Raw genomic sequence first — 7,720 nt, forward strand, 5'->3', positions numbered from 1 at the left:
AACATGACCCTGTTAATTTTCAGGGTTCCATAGGAACAAGGGCTTTTTGCAAAAGGCAGCGAGAGGAATTCACAGAAGTTTCCTGCAATGCCATTAAGGCGTAGGTCATGATTTATTATTACATTTTGACCTGCATTGTCACAATGTCACAGGAGGTTATATTTCATCCCTGGTGTCCAGCCAGCCCATTCTTGTAGGACTCTGGTGCTAGGCTATATCTGTTGTCCACCCGCTGCCCAGCCCTGCCCAGCCCCACATAAAAGAGAAAATCACCCCCATTGTTTCAGATCCCTCTGTTGTTTGAGCGAGACAGAGAGAGAGTACTGTACCCGACCCGACTGTGGTCCACCCTATTCCAGGTAATACTCATTTGGGTTGGGGATTCTGTGATTCAGAATCAAACTTAAGTGTTTATTAAGTAAATTACTTAAGAATGTATTTAGTTTACTTAATAATTACTTAAGTGAATGGTGGCGTTTTGTTGCTGTTGTCAGTGATTTGAAATGTTCTGAGGGTTTCAGGCTGATCAGGTAATTCAACAAAGGGAAGGTGCCCTAATTGAATTGCCTTGATCASATTTCAAAATCAAATGTTCTCTCTCCAACCAAGGTTTTCATAATGGCTGATGAGTAAGTATTGTTATCTGGGACAATAGGTCGGCTTGACTGTTAATTAATTATGCATATAGCTCCTCTTCAAGTAKATTTTTTAATAATACCGCTTTAATGATTATGTATAGCTCAATCTCAGTGTGTTATCTGTTTAAAAATACATAATATTATCTGTTCTAAATATACTTAGCCTAAGCCTTATAACGAAGTGGACCTATTGTCTTGAGATGACAAGCCATTTGAGTCTTACAGCAGCATGTTGTAGCCTAAGTAATAATGTATGTAATGTAAGTATATAATAACTGCTTTTGGGAGTATGATACGTGTGTCCTACCTATTGTCTTGAGATGATAAGCCATTTGAGTCTTACAGTAGCAGCATGTTTTAGGCCCTAGTTATAATGTTATAATGTACGTATGTTAGAATAACTGCTTCTGAGGGTACGATACGTCGTTCTACCTGATTGTGGATCTCTTGCAACTTACATTCCTTTGCAAATGACACATAATGACTCTGTTAAGCTGCCAGCTAGCCGTACACTGAGCTAAAACTGGGGATGCTACAATGCTATCGCGCAGAATGGCTTTCCCTGTAGGTCCTTGCCCTAATCCATGGGTAAAATGATGATGGGGCTGGGACAAGGCTGCAACTGTCTGTCTGTCTGTCTGTCTGTCTGTCTGTCTGTCTGTCTGTCTGTCTGTCTGTCTGTCTGTCTGTCTGTCTGTCTGTCTGTCTGTCTGTCTGTCTGTCTGTCTGTCTGTCTGTCTGTCTGTCTGTCTGTCTGTCTGTCTGTCTGTCTGTCTGTCTTCTGTCTGTCTGTCTGTCTGTCTGTCTGTCTGTCTGTCTCCTATTACAATGTAATGTACCTCCAGCAGGTTACAAATTGTTTTCTTTTTACTAATGCTATTTTTACTTATGTGTCTCCCTTGTCTTTTTGTGCCCATAAACCTGTTCAAATTTAAGTGAGGTAAGTATTTTAATGTTTATAAATTCACCATCATCACGATCATCATCATCATGACCATCGTCATCATCATCGTATTAGATTTAGGACAGGAAAATTCTTCATTCTATTTTGACTTTCTGTTATGCCAAGCATTTCTTTCACGTCTAGTTGAATCTTACATGCAATTTTGAACAAAGTCCAATCAATCAAGAGACACGTTTTTCAGACTACCTCTCATAGAAGTGTGTATACTTCGATAATTTTGAACAACGTCCTGACATGTCCCCTCTGTCCCTGTAGGAGCAAGACAAACCCAGGCCAATGAATCCCAAGTTAATTGAAAAGGTGAGCTAGAGCCAGAACTAGAGCCAGCCCTGGTTCAACARTGTTAATCCCTATATAGAGAGGGAACACGTTGTCCCAAGGTTGCCACTTCAGTCTTATCGGTTATTGTCAGCTATCAAGGGCCCAAATAGCTGAATGTTTTTTGAGTGACCACATTCCGACTAAACTGTAACTGTCTCCCTGTATGGATGAACTTATGCTATAAAGAGTGTAAAAAGTTTGCTCAATGGAGAATCTCTATTGAAAGAGTTTTTCATTCTGGGACAAGTTGTGTCCAGGAACAGGCCAATTTGTAGTTAAATGCTTTAGGTCCATAGTAGATTTGTTATGAGTGGCAGTTGTGTTACCACCTAAACCCTTTTGGGCGAACACAAAAATGTCCCAATACAGGTCACCGATCTGGACAAAATCAATTTTCACTTTCAAGTAGACAGTACTGGGCACACATTTGCAATAACATTGTGTCCTTTTCCCAACAGCCGAAGTCGAAGATTACGGCTTCGCGTAAACTCTCCCTGAAGGTAAATTACCATGCATTATGTTAACAAKTAACATAGATTATAACTAAGTCATTCATTATTACGGATACAACTGTAGTGACACCGTGAAGCATGGAGGACGACTAGCTACTGCATGGTGGTATCAGACTGGGTCCTCCACCCCTGGCCTACCCCTGGAATGACGGATCTTTATCTCGTCCAATCAGATCATGCTGCTCACCAGGGCGATGGAGCAGCTGGAACAGGAGACGCAGGACAGGGATGAGGAGAAACTGAGCTACCTGGGAGAGCGACTGCCCCCCCTGCAGTTCTCTGGACTGTCATTGGCTGAGCTACAGGTGAGAGACAAAAGAGTCAGCCAATTGAGGGAGCAATATGACTGGGGCAAACTAGTGGGCCAATCACAAAGCTAAACAATGAGACTGTAACTGAACAACACTCAAGTAAATATTCCAGCATGGTTATTCTGTCACATATACAGTAMCAGTCAAAAGTTTGAAGGGTTTTTCTTTCTTTTTACTAATTTCTACATTGTAGAATAATAGTGAAGACCTCAAAACTATGAAATAACACACATGGAATCATGTAGTAACCAAAAAAGTGTTAAACAAATCAAAATATATTTTAGATTCTTCAAAGTAAGCACCCCTTGCATTGATGATAGCTTTGCACACTCTTGGCATTCTCTCAACCAGCTTCATCTGGAATGCTTTTTCTAACAGTCTCATATGCTGAGCATTTGTTGTATGCTTTTCCTTCACTCTGCGTACAACTCATCCCAAACCATCTCAATTGGTTGAGGTCATCTGATGCAGCACTCCATCACTCCCCTTCTTGGTCAAATAGCCCTTACACAGCCTGGAGTTGTGTTGGGTCATTGTCCTTTGAAAAACCAATGATAGTCCCACTAAGTGAAAACCAGATGGGATGGCGAATCGCTGCAGAATGCTGAGGTAGCCATGCTGGTTAAGTGTGTCCTGAATTCTAAATAAATCACAGACAGTGTCACCAGCAAAGCACCCCCACACCATCACACCTCCTTCTCCATGCTTCACGGTGGGAACCACACATGCGGAGATCATCCGTTCACCTTACTCTGCGTCTCACAAAGACACAGCGGTTGTACAAAATCAAATCTCAAAAAAATCTCAAATTTGGACTCATCAGACCAAAGGACAGATTTCCACCAGTCTAATGTCCATTGCTTGTGGTTATTGGCCAAGCAAGTCTCTTCATATTATTGGTGTCCTTTAGTGGTTTCTTTGCAGCAATTCAATCATCAAGGCTGATTCACGCAGTCTCCTCGGAAAACAGTTGATGTTGAGATGTGTCTGTTACTTGAACTCTGTGAAGCATTTATTTGGGCTGCAATTTCTGAGGCTGGTAACTCTAACTTATTCTCTGCAGCAGAGGTAACTCTGGGTCTTTCTTTCCTGTGGCGGTCCTCATGAGAGCCAGTTTCATCATAGCACTTGATGGTTTTTGGTACTGGCAATTGAAGAAACTTTTAAAGTTCTTGACATTTTGACTGACCTTCATGTCTTAAGTAATGATAGACTGTCGTTCTTCTTTTGCTTATTTGAGCTGTTCTTACCATAATATGGACTTGGTCTTTTGCCAAATAGGGTATCTTCTGTATACCACCCCTACCTTTTCACAACACCACAAACTGATTGGCTCAAACGCATTAAGAAGGTAAGAAATTCCACAAATTAAAATAAAAAAAGGCACACCTGTTAATTGAAATGCATTCCAGTAACTACCTCATGAAGCTGGTTGAGGAATGCCAAGAGTGTGCAAAGCTGTCATCAAGGCAAAGGGTGGCTACTGAAGTAAAATATCATTAGATTTGTTTAACACTTTTTTGGTTACTACATGATCCCATATGTGTTATTTCATACTTTTGATGTCTTTCACTACTATTCTACAATGAAGAAAATAGTAAAAAATAAAGAAAACCCTTGAATGTGTAGGTGTGCCAAACTTTTGACTGGTACTGCATCTCAATGAGATTGATTCTTCACTCTTAGACAAAGGGGTTCCAAAAGAGTTATTTGGCTGTCCCCATAGAAGAAACCTTTGTGGTTTCCAGGCAGAACCCTTTTTGGTTCCAAGTAGAACCCTTTTTGGTTCCATGTAGGCCCTCTGTGGGAAAGGGTTTTACATGGAATCTAAAAGGGTTCTACCTGGAACCAAAAAGGGTTCTTCAAAGGATTCTCTCCTATGAGTACAGCCGAAGAACCCTTTTAGGTTCTAGATATCACCTTTTTTGTGTATGATATTTAATCTTAGTGTTGTTTATCTATTTTCTTCAGGACCTATGCAAGCAGCTCCATGGAAAGATAGAGTGTGGTAGATGAGGAGAGATACGACTGTGAGGCCAAAGTGACCAAGCACAACAAAGATGTAAGTCTTCGGCCCTTTGGGTGAGATGTTATCCTCAGGTCCTGCCTCTTGTGGTGGCAACAAATGGGTGTTAGTCTCAGTGTTGCAGCTGGGTCAGGGACAAATCAATGGTCAGTGCCAGTTCCTGGGGTTGGCCCTGGCCGGGATTCGAACCCAGGTCCAGCAAGTATCAAACCAACATTTCTTGAAGAGGTTGCTAGGTGTTGGCTTAAGGTTGCTATAATATCTAATCGTAGATTTCGATGAAATCTACAGATCCATGAGTTGAAGCTGAAGGTGCAGGACTTAGGAGGGAAGTTTAAGAAGCCTGCCCTGAGGAAGGTGCGGTTTCTGCAGACGAGATGATGAGAGCTTTGCTGGAACCAGAAACCACAAAGGCTCTATGGACCTCAGGTCCAACCTCAAGTCTGTCAAGAAGGAAGACACCAACAAGGACAAAGACAAGGTAACTGGGACTTGGGCCATGTACACATACTTTACCAATGCATCCTTCCTTTCTCCTGAACCTTGAAATTAGCTCACTTTGAAATTTGAAACCTCTCTGGCACTAGTAAGCACTGGCTTGTGCGGAGATGGCGTGGTCCTGGAAACCATGCTACTGTGGACMTCCGAGCATTTGCATCTAATGGTTWAACTGAGAGTAACTGCGACCATAACTTATTATAGTAGTTAGCTAGCTAATCAAACATGAGTTAGCATAGCGCTACTCATTGTTTGTTTTCCGTCTACACATTGTATGGGGATAGGTTGTAATGTGGCCACCTGAGACAACTCTCCACGAACACAAGGAAGCCTGGACGCTAAAGCTAGTTAAATGCTGATGTCTGACAGCACAGTGTTTGTTCCCCTTCCCTCTCAGGTGCTCACGTCTGAGGTGACCGACTGGCGTAAGAATGTGGAGGCCATGTCTGGCATGGAGGGCCGCAAGAAGATGTTCGACGCATCTGGTGGCCAGTAAGCCATGCTACAGCCTTGGGACGGGAACGACGCGCATGAAATGGTCCAGAGAGGAGGAAGAGGAGGAAGAGGAGCTGTGTAGTCCCTGAAAGCGCCCCGCCACACACCTTACCGCAGTACAAAGGCAGCATTGGGTTAAATTGTGAGGAGTCCAGTGCTGAGCAGTCCATTAGAGGGATATGTAGCTTTGTAAAACAGGTTGTAGTTCTCTGCTGGAGTGGAAGGGTTTCTATAAGAGTTTTACAGAGCCTGCAATTTCTTTCAGTTACTAATTACCAAATATTTGACAACCCTGTACAAACTCGTTTTGGAACTCAAACCAATATTAACAGTATACCACAAAGCCCTCAGATGAGACCGTATGTGGTAGTCTTGGAAACCCAAAGCAAAAATATTGCGTAATTGCGTCAAATGCTCAATTAAATTATGGGGAGAGTTGTATGAGATAAGATGCTAACGAGACTAGCGAAGTCTCCACCCCTTAAACGGAAACTCTCAGCCAAAGCACCATCTTCACCCAATCCTGATACGTCCAAATAACCAGTGACGGAACTGCAACAGAACTACTGCTCCTCGTTTGTCGTCACAACCCACCAAYTTTTGACAGACGTTACGATAATATGTATGTTCCGTAATCTGTCCACGAGARATTAGGAATTGATGCGCTTACAAAGCACATGAAGATGTGAACTACCTAAACACGATGAGGTTACATAAAAGTTAAGTGAATGATTGGAGTAATGTAGAATAGTGAAGTCATCATAGTCCTCCACTGAGTCAAACCTTTAGGCTGATAGTCTTAAAGAAATAGGAAAGGCTTGAGGCTGATTCACATTTACAGTTGTCAATATCATGATGATTTCCTATCTAATTAAGCAACATGTTGCTCTCTCGGACTCGGACTCCCTCAGGGCTGATGTCAATGGTAAAACAGCATGATTTAACCCCGCGCGGACAACCTCGCACATGATCTCTCCACCCTGTCATTGACGACTTAGCCTATCACGCTGGGACAGTTAACCACTTCTTGAAAAGCTGTGTGTGGTGCATATCTCACTATTGCTATTTATTATGGAAGATTAGATGTATGTGTCTTTTATTTATGGCATTATAAAAAATGTATCACCAAAGGATGTCCTTGGTTTGTTATGCGAACTCACATCAGTGTCTATTTTCTATTGTCTGGTACTCAGTGATCTAATAGAGGCATGCATGACCATGGGTAGCAGTTTAAAGGGATAGTTCACCCAAATTACAAAATTACATGTTGTTTCTTTACCCTGTAAGAAGTCTATAGACACGGTATGACAGCAATCTATGCTTTGGTTTCCAAATGCTAACATTATAGCTTTTGTGACACAAATCACATTCAAGTCATGGTACCTATATTAGCATTTTTCGCGCATCATATGCAGCTCATCTATAAGTGACTTTGTTGAGCTAGACAATTCATTTCAGATACTTTAGGATGATTTGGACATGATGCACTAAAAATGCTAATATAGGTACCATGACTTAGGATTTGTGCTACAATGCTAAAATATTCATATTTGAAATAAGTGCCAGGGAAACTAAACCAAAGCATGGATTGCGGTCATACCTTGTTCATAGGTCACTTACAGGGTTTGGAAACCAATATGTCATTTTTTGTAATTTGGGTGAACTATCCCTTTAACGGTGTTGATGGATTTGGCAAACATAGATTGACAATGCCATTGAAAAACAGGGGGTTGGGCGATATAGGGGTTATTCATCTGCCACTTTGTAAACTTCAAATGGAAGTTGCCGACAGGCGATGGGAAAAACACTTTCACATTGACCTTCAGTCAAAAGGTTGTGATCCAGCAGTGCAGTGTTTCATGTCCCAGGAACCACATAAATATGATACAGTAGTGATCTTCTGGATGACCTGGCACAAGGCTTTATCAGCACTGTCTTACACCCACTGTTGGATC

General features: G+C 41.8%; 1 pseudogene; it reads left to right on the forward strand.

Annotated features, from left to right (window-relative positions):
• Positions 1-233: 233 nt before the first annotated feature.
• Positions 234-6,895, forward strand: LOC112077329 (troponin I, slow skeletal muscle-like; annotated as a pseudogene).
• Positions 6,896-7,720: the final 825 nt, after the last annotated feature.

Source organism: Salvelinus sp. IW2-2015, unplaced genomic scaffold (assembly GCF_002910315.2).
Source record: "Salvelinus sp. IW2-2015 unplaced genomic scaffold, ASM291031v2 Un_scaffold4461, whole genome shotgun sequence".
In the NCBI taxonomy this organism is placed as follows: domain Eukaryota; kingdom Metazoa; phylum Chordata; class Actinopteri; order Salmoniformes; family Salmonidae; genus Salvelinus; species Salvelinus sp. IW2-2015.